The 15,864-nt window shown below is 33.5% G+C and overlaps 1 protein-coding gene and 1 long non-coding RNA gene across 5 annotated transcripts in view; both read right to left on the reverse strand.

The window, feature by feature from the left end:
* Nucleotides 1-618, reverse strand: part of CHD2 (chromodomain helicase DNA binding protein 2) — a 151,576-nt gene extending 150,958 nt beyond the window's left edge. Inside the window, exon 1 of the mRNA XM_004709862.3 lies at nt 162-618. The gene's annotated coding sequence lies outside the window, so the exon portion shown is untranslated. The remainder of the gene's footprint in view (nt 1-161) is intronic.
* Nucleotides 619-2,827: 2,209 nt separating this feature from the next.
* Nucleotides 2,828-15,864, reverse strand: part of LOC123522425 — a 60,792-nt gene continuing 47,755 nt past the window's right edge. The window contains exons 1-5 of one of the 4 annotated variants that reach the window (XR_006680697.1): nt 15,853-15,864; nt 13,671-13,736; nt 13,109-13,171; nt 8,435-8,484; nt 2,828-3,197 (exon numbers count right to left, since the gene is read on the reverse strand). This is a non-coding gene — a long non-coding RNA (uncharacterized LOC123522425). Of the gene's footprint in view, nt 3,198-8,434; nt 8,485-13,108; nt 13,172-13,670; nt 13,737-15,171; nt 15,236-15,616; nt 15,652-15,852 lie in introns of those variants that run through there. The other 3 variants (XR_006680696.1, XR_006680698.1, XR_006680699.1) reach the window with 3 other exon arrangements.

Here is a 15,864-nt window from a genome sequence, read left to right on the forward strand (position 1 = left end):
CATTACTACCAATAAAGAAAGTTTCACAAAGTAACACACTGAATACAAATAACACTCTCTGTATCTTATTGCGTCATCCAGGAATTTCTCATATTTACAGAAAATAATACGAACTTAGGCATTTAAATCTTTTAAATGATCACTAATGATCATGAACTTACCTGATCCATGTAGTAGGTTCAATGCGAGAGTCCTATCTAGTAGAAAAAGATCTGATCCCAAATAATTAAAAATAAAGCGAAAGTCCTCGGTTAAAAAATGAAAAATAAATAAAATAGTCCTCAAATATGTTAACAGGTCAAAAATAACGCTGCAAAAATTACTACTAAAACGGGTCCGGAAGGAAAAAACCTCATTAGGAGAGCGCACAAAAATGGAGGTGCGCCATGGCTTCTAAGCTGGAAAAAACAACGACCTGGGCTCTCAGTACGGCTGCTTCTTTCCAGCAAGGCACGAAAAGAAAGCTCTTAAAAGCTGCTTTTCTCCCTAAAAAAGGTCGGAATCGACCCCAGTAAGTCACTAGGAGAGGCAGGGGGCTGCGGGGGCCCCCTGAGGCTGCCTGAAAGTTAGGGAAAGTTGCGTAAAGTGAGGCGAAGGCAGGGAGCAGAGCGCGCTCTCTCTAAGGCACAGCCGCCATCTAGAGCCTCCTTCCCAGCTCTGAGAGCTCTGCCTTTGATTGACACTCTCTACATTTACCCCACAACTCAGGTGATGTACCATAGACCCACCCCTTCATCTCCACCAAAAAAAAAAAAGATCCTTCATCCCAGGGAGTGAGGACCCCCACCCCCACACCTCTTTACCCCACCAGACCACCCCATTAGGGGGAGGGGGAGGGCTTCATAACCCCCTCCTGGCTCAAACACCCTTTCTAAGCCAGAGAGAAATGTAATTTGTTCCTTTTGTTTAAAGATCTGCTAAATATTTCAGTCCTTGAGCTAAAATAACTTCCTTTCTGGACAGGAAGTGGTGCTCTATCAAGCCATTTTGAAAAAGGGGATTATTCTTAGAGAACCTACAGCTTAATTTAAATATTCATTTAAGTAGCAATTTCTTTAATTATCCCCATGGGTAAAATTGTTTCTAAATAAAAGCAAAACCTAAATTTCATAAATCAAGTCTTGCCTTCTAATTATGTAGAAAAATCATATGAAAACAAAATTAAAGGGGGAATTTTCCATCCGAACTGGAAGGGGTAACTTTTGCTACTCAATAGCGCCTCCCTAGTGTTCAGATGCATTACAGCAAAAAAATTTATGCAACCAGCAATTTGATCCCAATTACCTAATTATTTCTTTGTATTTCAACAAAATGCTTTAACTCATTATATAAACTTGGAAACTTTATCAAAAAAAATTCTCGAGTGTTTACATCTTACATTCAGTTGTACAAGTCTTCAAATTCAAGAATGAGTCTACTATACTTATCTTTAACTCACAAGCTCAAGAAACAACACAAACCAACAACTTTTCCCTCAAATTTCAATTCTAAGTATACACCCAATTCAACATTGGTAAATAATCAGGTGGCAAGTAATATTCACTGAGCAAATGCTATTTAAAATTTTTAAACTATGAGATCTGAGGAAACAACCTATAAATCTGACCAAAGAAACATATTCAATTTTCTTTCACCAAATACTCTAAACAGATAAAATGAAGTAAAAGCACACACACACACACAAATCCAATTTACTATTCTAATTCAACATGCAATCAGCCAGACTATATCCTTCCATCATTGAGGAAACTCCATTTTAGATTTAACACCCAACAAAGCAACAATGTTATAACTAGGTAAATATAAAATCCATCCTCAAACCAACTCAATACTCTATTCCCTACAGACAGCTTTTGTACCAAAATCAAAATCCGAAATTCCAAAAATTCCACTTTTGAAAGTATTTAAGGAACAAACACAAATCAGTAAACGAGAACAAATGCATGTATTGCTCATATATATATGCTATGGTCATTGAAATTAATCATAAACATAATATTAAATATTTCTAACAAAAAGTCATAGTAATGTAAAAATGTCCATATATAACATGAAAATAAAACCATCCTTTCACTAGGCCTATCAGGATAATGAGTACCATCTTTAAAACACCAATTGAAAGCATCAACAATAAATGAAAAGCTGGTATTCACCTTGCATTTGATATTAAAAGTAATCAAATGGCATATTGCTCATTTACCATAATCTGAATTCTCAACTGCAGAGAAGAACCATATAAAATAATTCTTTCATATTTACTTAAGGTATATATTTATAATTATCATCACCCAAGATTTTAAGTCTTTACGATTATCCTACATCTAGCCTATAAAACCAACATATCTCTGAATATTATCTATTAAGATAAACGGCATGCACTTAAATATCCTGATCAACATTCCACTGCAAGGCACGTAGTCAAAATTGAAGAATATGGGTAATGGGGACCTTTTCAATCAACACAAAATAACTCAAAAGAAATACTGTTATCACACACATCTTGAATTGTGGGACCAAAGGCATTTTGCATTAGAAGTTCATTAAAATCTCATGACATTTTAAAGACTCTATTACCTCATGACTTAAGTTTTTTTGCCAAGGCATCTCAAAAGGGCACAATGAAATAGCGTTTCAATCATGTGACTATATCTAAGAACAAATAGTCATGACTTTGTGAAGAATGTAAAAACATTTTCCAGTATACCATGTCCATTTGACCAGCTTTATTCAGTGTATTTTAGTGATCTCAAGGGTAAAGGTCAAATCATTATTAAGGCCATAACTAAACATTTAATGAAACCGTTTAAAAAAAAACCGCACAAACAGAAAATTTTAAAAGTTAGAAATTTTATTAAGGTTAACATTCCATAAGATCATACTCAATACAAATTTAACTGTAAAAACATCCAGGCATACGGGCTATCATCTATGTTAATGTGCCATCTTTAAATGCCAAAAATGTCCTTGTTTTAATAATTCCAAGTCTTTAGAAAGTCAAATCCATTGTCCATTTGGTTGAGTTAAGAAACCTATTATCTTCTTTCAATTCATGGGATCCATGTTAAAGGAACCCTGTCTTGGTTGTGTATTATCACAGCAATTCTTGGATTAATCCATTTTCCTCAATTCCCCAGAGTAGACAGCCATCTTGATTTCTGAGGTAGGGTCCATTTGAGACTCTTCAAGCTGACTGGGTGCTTTATGAAAAAAATTAAAAGAAAACAATGCTGTTGGAATACCAATGATCTTAGTCTTCAAACAGAGAGAATATCCACCCACCTAGAAGATACCCTTTACCACCAACAAGTTTTAATTTGCAACCACATTAGGCCACGGAATTTGCAAATGAAAGCTGTATTCACAGCACTCAGGGCTGATTTAGTTATAACCTCACAGTGATAGAATCAAAACATTGTACATAAATTACAAAGTTTTGTCATAGATACATTTGTATCCACAGAAAAGTGTCAGTGAAGTCAAATGTGTAGCACTAACGTTATGTAAAAGAAAAATGAAATCCTAGAAAGGCAAATTACAGCAACCTTGAAGATTCAAAAACTCAGTAGAGAACTTCCCAAGCTTCTTCAAAAACTTAAGGAATTTTAAGGAACTAAAAAGAAAAAAATCAAAGCAGTGGATCATAGCATACCTTTTCCATAAACATGTTAATGTTGCTTCAACAACGCAAATAGCCAATATAGATACTATCATTGTTATCTGTATATATGAGAATGCACGAAATACGTAGTCAGCATAAAAAAAAAATAGCAAAACTACATGTCCACCTAGCTTTAAGGTTTGTCACAAAATGCTTTATAGGCATTCTAATATACAACTTAAAACTTACACTACAAAAATACCCAATGTTCCTCACAGAAAAAGAAATATTTTCCCTAAATAATTTGAACTGAAGAAGCAAGAAGATACGTGATTTTATTTACTCATATGATCCTGCTTCATCATGACCAAATATTAATTGCAAAAACAAGTTTTATTAAAACCCTGACCTTCACTAGACATTTCACAGCTATCCAAGTAAAATAATAATACAGGCAGAGCAACTGGCTTGAAATTAGTTAAATATAAGTATATTTTGGGAAATTAGGTAACTTCCTTATACCCAAAACATTGACATACGCTGTCATAATACAAAAATCTACTAAAATTATTCCGTTTTCCAGTAGACAGTACTACACTGGAAAGGAGTATCAATAACATCAATAACTAGCTATTTCTTCTTTATAAATTGGCTAACATCCGCAGCCTAAATATATCTGAGTAACTCATTCATCCCCCTGAAAAGTATAGTATCCCATTTGATATAAAAATGGAAAATTAGATTTCCACTCTTTTAAGAGTTAACTATAAAACAATTTTTCTCCAATCTGTTAAAACAAAGATCTTAAGTTTACTTCTTTAAATGAAGTTGACCATGACAACACTATGATACACAATGACACAGAAAATGCACCGATAAAAAGTTACGATCATTTCAGCACCTAGTGGTGCATGCACTAAGTGGTAAACTCAATGCTTTATCTCTTTCTACAATGGCACCAGAGGTAAAATTAATCTAAGATTTGTTCTTTTCAAAGCCATTATTTTAAAAGAACTGAAGAGATTTGGAAATTAAGCTATTTTCAAAAACTATCCACCTATAATGTGACAACGAAGATTAGAAAATACCATGGCAAGTTTGTCATAGTATCATATACATTCAGTACTTATTTAAAATGCTTTTTGAAAGTCACGAGAAAAGTTATTTTGACAAGAAAAGGGCAGGATCAAGCTACCTCCCCTTCAAAGCAAAAGGCGAGAATTTTGTTAAAAAACAAACAGAAGTCAAAGATAAAAGTATCTTAAGGAAGAATTTAAGAAATGATCCACTTTCAGGTCATGAAATTCTAGAGTCTTGTAAAAGCTAAAACTACAAATAAGCTAGATTAAAAAATGAAACAAATCTGACAAGGGGTTCATGAGACTAGAAGTTAACAAAAGCCTTATTAGTTCCTTAAACCATTCAAATGAAAATGCTGGTAGAACCTACCTAACTTCATGAGGTTGTACCAAAAGTTAAGTGAATTTGTGCATTTCTAATAATTAAAACCATGTCTAACATGCAGAAAGGCCCCAATACATACTTACTATTATTCAGATGTACTAGAGGAAGTAACCGAAGTTATTTGGGAACCTAGAACTACCCTTACAGAATCAAGATCTTTTATATTCCAATAGGAAGGAAACCTCTGAAGAACACTTGGATCAATCATTTTAAAACACGCTCTGGTTTGAAAACAAATTAGTCTTGCATCAAAATACAAACTAGGTAGGAGACTGACATCAAAATTCCACTCCATATCCGGCTTCAGTAATTTGGGAGTTATCATAGACATACTCTATGATTTGAGCCAGGAGTCTATCGTTTGTCAGATTGATACCACTACTGTATTTGTTGTATATGCCGTTTTCAAACGCAATTATGTGAGGCTAGTAGTCATTTTCACTACAATATCAAATAGTTTACACTTCCTTTTTAGTATAAATGGCTTATTCTAAAATACTAATTGCCAAGAGCAATGGTAAAACTTCTATGGCAATCTATCACAATGAATAACTGCTGTCCTAAAATTCCCAAATACTTTCCGAGGAGGCTTCAGAAAGTTTGTGGAAAAGCGGAATTTTTCCACATATTTGTTGATGCTCTCTTGTACCTCCACAAGTTAAGAGCACAGAAGTAAGCACGGAGGTCCTTCTCTTTAAATCATACTTCAATATATTTGTTCTACAACACTGGGGCCTTATAAAACTGTTGGTTAATACTCAATTGATTCATCAGATGACTGGAGTTTAATTAAGTCTCCAGCTTGTCCCAATTTTAATACCAAAGAAAACTGTAGGGAGTAGGAGAAAAAGAAAAGGAAATTGATTCTTATTTTTTTCAAATGAGTGGCTATCACACAGCTACTATTTATTATATAAATCTTATATTATTTTCAGACACCCAAAATTATTGCAAACCAAAGGAAAAGTACCAAGTTACATTTAGGAAAACATTCATCCTCCCTATCATATAATTAAGATGCTTAAATGTTTTATCAATTAGTTCCATCATCTTTGTACTACTACTTAAGATATAAAATCTTAAGAAATTTCTGTAAGAAAATTGTGAAAATAAGCCCAGTTTATTACCCAAAAAAGAAAAAAAAAAAGGGCTTGCCATAAAATATGTATTAACACCCAAGATCCTAAATAAAATAAGCTTTATAAAAACCATACAATTACTTTTAATAAAATTAGCCATCTGTTAACCATCAATATCAACATATAACTAAGAAAAGGAATCTTAAGGTTTTATAATCAATCATCCCAATTGTACCTATCAGTCTAAAACTTAACTATAAGTACAAGTGAAGGAACTAAGTGTTACACTTTGTTACCTTCAATTTAAAAAATACCGTCTTTATGATTTTGAATCAAACATTTGGTTTTCAAGCACATGTAAAAATTTGCACTTAAGGCATTACAACTTGTATTTTAATAATCGGTCTCACTATACTTTTAAATTAGACCTAAACATGAGTTGATTTACATTTAATACACAACAGAAATTACATCAAAAAGCATATATTGAATACATCACTATGTGAACACTTTAGAATCTATTAGACTTGAGGCTTATTAATTGTATGAGTGGAACGTCAAAAAATTTTTGGAAAACCTTCCGTATCTTTTAATTCAATTTCTCCATGAACTTTTAGAAGGCCCTTCACACTATATTAAATACAAAAAGGAACTATTTTGTAGGCCCCATTGGCCATTTCATAGCGACCCTATAGGACAAAATGGAACTTGTCCCTGTGGGTTTCTGAGACTGTAACTCTTCATAGGAATAGAAAGCCCCATCTTCAACTCAATGGCAGTTGGGTTTGTTTAGGGGTTTTTTTGTTTGTTTGTTTGTTTGTTTGCCATTTCTGGTGGTGTGTTGGAGAGGCAACGCATTGTTACCAAAAGATCATCAGTTCAAACCCACCAGCTGCTCCACAGGAGAAAAATGAGGCTCTATATGCCTCTACTACCTTGAGAGACACTATCCAAGATAACCATGAGTCAAAAGGGACTCAATAATAGCAGTGTGGGTGGCAGTTGTTTTTTGTTTGTCCCCTTTTCTTCTATAATAAACCATTTATAAGGAGCTCTGTTGGTATAGCAATTACATGCTCTGCTACAATCAAAAAGATCAGCGGTCCAAACCCACTAGCCCACCCCATGAAAAATGTGGCAGTCTACATCCACAAAGATTTACAAACCCTGTTGTCAGTTCTACTCTTGTCCTTATTGCACTACTATAAGTCAGAATTAACTTGCTTAGTTTTTTTAATTTAGTACTAGCCTTGGAAGCTGAAATAGCTATAAGAAAAATAAAATGTATCCTATTACAACTGAGATTCCCTAGTATTCAACAGCCAGCAGTAATTATATATCATATCTAAAAAGTCTTGTCAGTAATCCTTTTGGAGAATTCATTCAAATTCACCAACTTGACCTTCCCACCAAAGGTTTCCCCAATTTCTTAAGTTGGGAGTTAGGAAACAGTATTAGAGGTAATATCAAAGCCCAACAAATCTCAATCTGGCTGAGGGACTTTAATTAGTTTATTTCCAACAGTTTCACTGACATACAATTCATATAGCCGACATTTCACTAGGTCAATCACTTTCTTAAGAACTGTGCAACCATCACCACTGTCAATTACAAGACATCTCTTCTTCCTTGTATTCTTTGTTGCTAGCTCCCCATTTTGACCAGCCTTCAAGCGGAGGGACTTTTTGTTAGGCTTTAAAGTTTAAGAAAATGTCTCAATCGATTAATAGAAAACTACCAATTACAGCACTGAAATGCACTAAAAAGTATGGTCAATTACCAAAAACAAAGCAAGGATTTCTGAGTGCTACAAAGAGAGAAGTTGAGGAGAGGTGTAATCTACACCAGACTGGCAAGACTTCTGTAAACGGACAAGGTAATCAATAGTTTAACCTTTGTGGTGACTGGTACAACTACACTCAACTCTGCACTACTGTAGTGGCAAAGCAGCCACAGACAACAGCTAGATGAGTAGGCATGACTGGCTTCTAATCAAGTTTATTTACAAAAATTAGAAGTAGTTTGCCATTATCAAACTAAACCTCATGTTAAAAGTATGCTGTGTGATCATGTTCACATAGCAACTTTTGCCAGTTTAAAACTGAAGCAGAAAACATTAAGATAAAGTAATGTAATAAGTAAAATTTTAATAATTATCCTCATGAAGGAACTTTATCCTTATCCTGTGTAATAAACCCCTTTATATAATTTTACAATTTTAACTCAATTACTTGGCTATGCATATTTCAATCTTAAAAAGATATTAAGGATATAAATTAAAATTTAAACTTACTAAATGCTCCCAGCGTCTATTACTTTGTACAGGCCTCAGGATTCACATTTCTACAGAAAGCAAAAAAGAATACAATTTTATGTGTAGAAGACAAAAGTAGATGGAATGTTTATACCAAACTTTTTTCACTCCACTCACACAGTAGTCCAAAAGATCTAGGTATTTATGAGCAAATGTCCAAACGCTGTTACTCTTTAATAATTAAATTTCATTTACTTGTCTTTAAGCTACTTTCAAACCTATTAGAAAATTTCCATTACCTGCCTGCAAGTAATTTTCTCTTTCCTTAATTTTACCATGCTTTACATTATTTGTACTTTAATTTAAAATATTCTAAGATAAAGTACTAGAAGGGAAACCTTAGACACCACTCCCAAATATTAACAGTTGTGTTAATGTACTAAATAACACAAACTAACTTCCTAAAATACATACCTGTTAATAAAATTATTCTTTCCATACTTATCATTTGTTGAACTTAAAAACACTCCACAAATTAAATGCGGAAAGCAATGATCCTAAAATCAGAAATCGTTTTTGAATACATGTTATGCAGGCTTTGTATCAGCAACCTCTCTGCTCCTTAGGTATGATTATAACATTGACAATATGTAATTTATTTTTTAAAGCTGTTCAAAGTTTCGATGAAAACACAGCAATTGCAGGTTTTTAAATGGATAAAAAAGCAGACTTTAAATTTAGAAATTACCAATTAAAACTAAACTACTCAAATGCTAGTCCTAGTCCATGTTTCACACCATAACACTTTTAATTCTCCAAATCTAAAATTCTTTATAGTCATTTTGATTAATCATAATCAAGAAATAGCAAAGATGTGTTTCAAAATTACCTACAGGAGTAAATATACCGGATAAGGGTATCCTTCCAATAAGTGAATTAAATCAGGCAAATTTAAAAGCCTAGCACTTTTTTTCTAACCTTTATCAGAGAATTCTGTGAACAAAGATAAGTGAATCAACCAGGTAAAATAAATGGATTCAACCCGAAGAAAAGAATAGATCAAATTTTCATGAAGGAAATGTCTTATGAGAATTCTTTCACATTGATCTGGTAAGGTATTTGATAATATGACATAACTGGCTTAAACACATCAAAAGGCAATTGCTCAGAAAGGCCTATAGATCTGAAATACTACTATAGAATGCAGTTCTCCTATGACCCACAAGGGGTCGTGATGAGTCAGAACCAACTATGGCAAAGTCGTGTTTGGTTTTGAGCACAAGCATGTGCCTTTGGATTCTATCACATCCAAAAACAGGATAAAGACTTGGATTTCACTTCACACCGACACAAAAATTGACACCAATGCAGTTTATAGCATCTTTCAAAAAAATGATAAAGTTGGAAATAACGCTTTCACTTCTTTGGGTGGTGAGCATAGGAAGGGGACCAGTCTACAATTAAAGCTGTCAACAAAAATGGATATACTGCACATCTCTGTAGCTAATCTTAATCTTTTATAAAATTATGTTTTCCGTCTTAGTTAATGTGGCATAGTTGTTACACCTTGGGTCAATAGTTCAAAACCACCAGCTGCACTTTGGGAGTAAGATAAAGCTTTCTACTCCTAAAAAAATTTACAACCTTGCAAATCCAAAGGGACAGTTTTAATTAGACCTACAGGGTCCATTATGAGACAGAATTGACTCGATGGAAGAAAGTCTGCTTTGTGTTTTTCTCTTGGTTAATATTAAAATTACAATATGGTATAAATAACCATTCTTGCTGATGGATCTATTATTAATAAAAAGGAACACTTACTGTATATATACTTGTGCATATGCCGAGTTTCAGCACATTTTTAATGCTGTTTTTGTGGTAAAATTAGGTGCCTCGGCTGATATTTGGGTCAGCTTATACTTGAGTATATACGGTAAGTCAATTCTTGTCATCTTTTTGTGCTTTTATAGCATACTTCATTTCGCCACCCTTTAAGTCCTTAAAATGGTATTTATTAAACATAAAATTGAGAGCACTAAGGAAACTACAAAATAAGGCAGCACAATAGCTATTAATAAGAAACCTTAGCCAAGTGGACTCACAACCAAGCCATAATAATTACACAAAACATGACTTGGTTGATAATTTAAGATGATTGCTATATCATACACAGTAAAGATTAAAATTGTTCTTCAGGAAATACCCAATCTCAAATAGCTTAATTTCAAAAGGAAAAAGGAGTAGTGTCAAAAACATAGATCTATCTAGCTTTATACTACAAACCAAAAATGTTATAATAGAAAACATTCTACTTGAAAAGTATACGAGTCATGTATGAAAACCGGTTATCTATGAGTTTCAAAATAAATGGGCATGTAAACTTTACATATCATGTCATTATAAAAGAATATCAAATTGGGAAAAAATGAATATATGCAATCTGAAAGAGAAACTTATTTGACAAAATGAGGCTATTTATGTCGGAACGTAGACTTACAACTGATTATACCAGACATGTAAATTAGCCCACCTTGCTTATACTCTTGATGATCAACCACAAGTTAGCTAAAAATACTTTAAAATTTACATCAAATATATTTAATAAACGACAAAAATAAAATCAATGCTTTCACTGCAGCTTCTAAATCTGAATTTTCTAAACCTTATTGCTTTATTAGAATAAATTTCTCAATATCTAAATTCATACTAATTACTATTTTGGAATATCTAAAATATCAGTTAGGATCAGGTATAACTTAACTTGACCCATCTTAACATTATATTCCAATAGTTTCATCACAAAAACACACCTTATTTGCAATGCAAATATTTAGCTACACTAGTCTCCAACTGACATAAACAAGGCATGCCTTAAAATTTTTTACTCACTGTAAAAGCTAAAAGAGATCTAAAGAGATTATACTAAATTCCTTATACAAAGTAGGAGACTAAGGTCTAGAAGGAATAAATTAAGATTACAGATTAAACAAACTTAAATTAGAATCCAAGTCTCCAGATTGTTGAATCAGTTATATTTTCTACTATATCATACATCTTCATTAAAAACATATGACAAATGCTGTCCTATTCAATCAACAATTCTTTCCGAAGTAATTTTTATAATTCAAGAATTCCAAAAATTTATAGTCCAAAATTCCAAAATAAAAACAAATGCTTACATATTTATTTTGGTTCCTAAACATAAAAAAGCGGAGTAGACTAACATTTTATCTTTCTCACAAAATAAAGCACTTTGAAATGACAGTATTGATATTTGTCCTAAATTAGCGGATTCTTTACCTTAGGACATCTGTTAACTATACAGGTTGGCTCAGTTTACTTTTTAAATACCAAATATCAGGAAGCTGTATTCCATTAGATTGGGGAGATTAGGGATAAGATTACTATATCATTTATGAGGGGTGTTTTTTTTGTTGTTTTTTTCTTGGGGTAAATAGAAAAAAAGCATAGAACATTTCAAGCCTCCTCTGGTAATTTTTTTTTCTTTTCCATGAATCAAATCACTTAGATATGTTACTAGAAATTCATTGCAATTTATACTTAACACATATATTATGTTCCAAACAGGTTTCTACTTTAAGAGCATAGATTCTCAGTATTTTTAATAGTACCAAGCCACACCTAAGTGCCAATCCAGTACCTGATGGTTTTACACAGGACAACCTAATCTTGGGTATTTGTATTTAAGAATCATGGGGTGATGGATGTTTTTTTGCCGTTGGTTATCTTTAAAATACTATAGTTGAAAACATTTAGTTTTATTTTGCATACTAAACAAATAATTTGAACAATCTATAAAGGGTTAAAAAGAAAATAAGCTAAATCAAAAGCAAAAATATTCGTTTTGTCACTTATTTGAATCTTTAAGAGAAGGCAGTATGGAATGATAGGATTTTACTTTAATTGGACATAAATTTCAGGATAAACATAGCCTCATTTTAATTACTTGGTTGTTCTGCTATTCTTTAAATTTTCCCTTTTTATTCCTTACTACATATTTTATCTACCAAATCACTAAGTATAAATTTCACACAAGCATGAATTTCACAATTCAGTACTAACTTATGCATAGAGCATTTCCTTAAAAGTAACAATGGACGTATTTTCCCATTTATGTATTTAGCTTTAGGGAATTGCTTATTTGGTATGTTGGGCACAAGTCAAATTATTTTTTTTCCTTTTATGCTTTACAATTATTACTTAACTACATATTAAGTCTTTTTAGATACATTATTTTATTTTAATAAAGATGTCATTTCTGTACCTGCTTGAAAACAAATGCATGAAAACTGGTAGTATATTTTGAACGAAATGTGAAGGAATTTGAAATGCAGATCTCCTAAAAAGTTTTAAGGTCAGTAAATGAAAAACTCCTAAGGCCAATTTTAAAATGTCATCTGTACCATCTTCTTAAAAAATGCTTTTATTTCTGATTGTGAAGATGTCTAATTCTGACATCTACGACAGCTTTAACCATAATTCTGAAGCATCATTTTAGCGGGAAGTATCGCATGCCTAACTCTGGTAAAAAATGGCACATATTGAATATTTTTATACGAAGCTGTTTTAACAAAAGATGGAAAAGAACCTGTTGAGATTGTCCTCATTTTTCGAACTAAATAAACAGTATGTTTACTTTTAAAACTTCAGTGATTCTTTCCTAGTCTAAAGGTTGGTGGAGAAGTTACTTACCTGCTTCATAAATAGAATGTTCCAAAACTCTTCTCTTCTTCAAAGCTACACCTCCACCTTCATCTGTTTTCAAAATGGGAAAAAAACATCATTGCCCTACAAAATTTACTGATGAGCCAATAAATAACAAGTGTTTTAAAAATACCTACATCTTAAAATATTCTTCCTAAAATCTATCAGTTTGAAAACAATTAGCTCAAAATGTCCAATAAATTTTAAAGATTAAAATTCTTTGCATGGTATATATAAATCACAGAGCTAAAGCATGTATCGGTTCATGATTTTCCTCAAACAAGTTTTTTACTTCCAAAATTAAGGCTTAAAGGACATTTAATATTTTAAATTATTCAAATGGTTCAGTTACCATGCCTATGCACATTACTTTCATCTTTGAGTGAAAAGGTTTAAAGGCTTTATAAAATTACATCAGATATTTAACTCGTATTACTTTTTAAAAAGCACACAAATACATAAATATTCACTGATGGGAAACAAATCAAACATCAAAATTGAAATCGTGGATACTCTATTTTTATAGTAATCAAAATGTGCGCAATCTTACCTTAAAACGGTGCTATCTCTTCAGAACCATCTACCACAAAAATTCATTTCTATCTTGTAGGTTTACCTTTGGGAAAAAAGAAAAGATACATTGTGATTTTTAAGCATCTTTTGGCCCAAGTTTCGATAAGCAACAATATTCCATACAAAGGACAAATGGACAAATATTTCAGAGATCTATAAATTTAAGATTGCCGTTATGTCTTATCCAAACATCAGTCTTTGTTTCCCTCATCTTTTGGCTGCATAGACAAGCTTTAGGGATTAAAGCCCTGAGATTAAAAAAAATAATTACAGTACATTCAAATCTCTGGAGATTGAAGATTATGGCCTTGTTTTTATCTCTTTCCCCTTTGAATGCAAAGCAATACATATCAACTAAGGGATATTTCACCATTCTTATGGACTGAATTAATCTTAAATATTCCTTTGCCCTCTAGAAACACCTTTTAAAATTATGATCAAAAATTAACTCCTCCAAGAAAGAACAGTAAAGTTAAAATGGCCACTGGTTACTTTAATTTTTAAACCGCCAAGTTATTTGATCTCATGAAGTGGGATATTAACTTTGTCTTTAAAGCAAGATTAAAACTTGTAGTATCTGTGACCTTTATGCAATTTCAGAGCAAGGTCTGGCACATTTTCAGTCTCTCCCCTTCCCCCATTTATCATGTAAAAGGATCTCACGATGGTCAACTGCTAGCAATTATTACACATTAGTCACAAAAGATTCAAAATATCCATTTAAAACCAGTTTGTGTTCAAAATTTCAAGAATGTTCCCTTGCAGAACCAAAATGGACACTTAACAGAATCTTGAAAAATCAAGATATGCGCAACTGATGAAACTGATGTACTATGTAATTAAGAGCTACTTGGGAAATAAATTCATTTTACTACCAAATAAATATCCTCAGAAACTTGATTGCATAAACCGGCATCTTTGATTTTAAAAATACTACCTACGCATGCCCCACACTTTTTACCTAGATTTTGCACCTTTACAACAGAAGAGCGACCATCGAATGAAGACAAATCTAGAACATACAATGGCTTGTGCATTTAATTTGTTCATTATATTTAAATTGTTCCTTATGCAACTTTTTAAACCCATACACTACAAATGTAAAAAACAAAAATTTCTGAAGCCACTACATTTTCAAAATCTCTGATTTCAGCACCATCTACCTTATTTTTATACATGCAACAAACATGGCTCCTCTTCATCGCCCATCACCGATCGCAGCCCTACTTTTACTATTTACACTACAAGAAAGTAACTTCACGGAGAGATTTCACGGTAAAATGGTTTCTTGGCTAAGTATTGCCGACTACGACCTATGCTGACAGACAAGATTTAAAAATAAAATAATCGACTTAAACTTTTAAAACTCTGGAAACTGACTCAAGAACGTCCTAACATTTTGGGGTGAGAAGTTACAGATAACGGCCCCTGGTGATCTCCAGAAAAGTCTATTTTTTAAAAAAAGGATGGCAAACGACCTTGTTAACTCCGGGGTAAGGTAGACTATCAAAATCCAGCGTCATCATCCATCTAACCGATTGCCAGGAAATAGTCAACTTGTCTTGCGATTTTTTGAAACCCAGCCGCCCTCCTCCAACTCGCGTTTTTGTTATTTTATTTTTTTTTAAAAAGGCAACCTGAACGTCACAATGGTTTCCAAGAAGTAAAAGTTAACACTGTGACGATACAGCCTGTTTTCCAAATGGCTTTGAAAGAGTTAAAAGCCAACACCCAAAAACGGGAGAAGGGGGTAAAAAAAAAACAAGTTTTATTTTTTTCTTTCCACGCCGTCGGGGTTCCATTGTTCTTTTAAATTCAACCAGGAGGATGGGGTTTCCACCTAACCGGAAAGAGGCTAGAAGAGCTCCCAGCTGGAAAATCTGGCTCGGGGATTTTTCACCCCAAAATATCAAAGTCACTCACCCAGGCTTCCCGACGGGAGATCCCCTCGCGCGACCGGTCCCCTCCGGCCTCGGGCCTGCGGTCCCCCGCCCGCCCCGCCGCGGGGTCCCGGGCGCCCCGGCCCCATCCGCGCCCCCCGGGGACGTCCGGCCCGGGAGAGCCGGCCCGCCACCCCCTCCGGTTCCGAGCGCGCTCAAGGACATTTTGTGCTTCCTCCCAAGGACAAAGGACAATAAACGGCGCCGAGAGCCACTCACCGATTGCGGACG

The sequence above is a fragment of the Echinops telfairi genome, unplaced genomic scaffold, assembly GCF_000313985.2.
Source record: "Echinops telfairi isolate 266 unplaced genomic scaffold, ASM31398v2 ScPeMD7_7409;HRSCAF=8447, whole genome shotgun sequence".
NCBI lineage: Eukaryota > Metazoa > Chordata > Mammalia > Afrosoricida > Tenrecidae > Echinops > Echinops telfairi.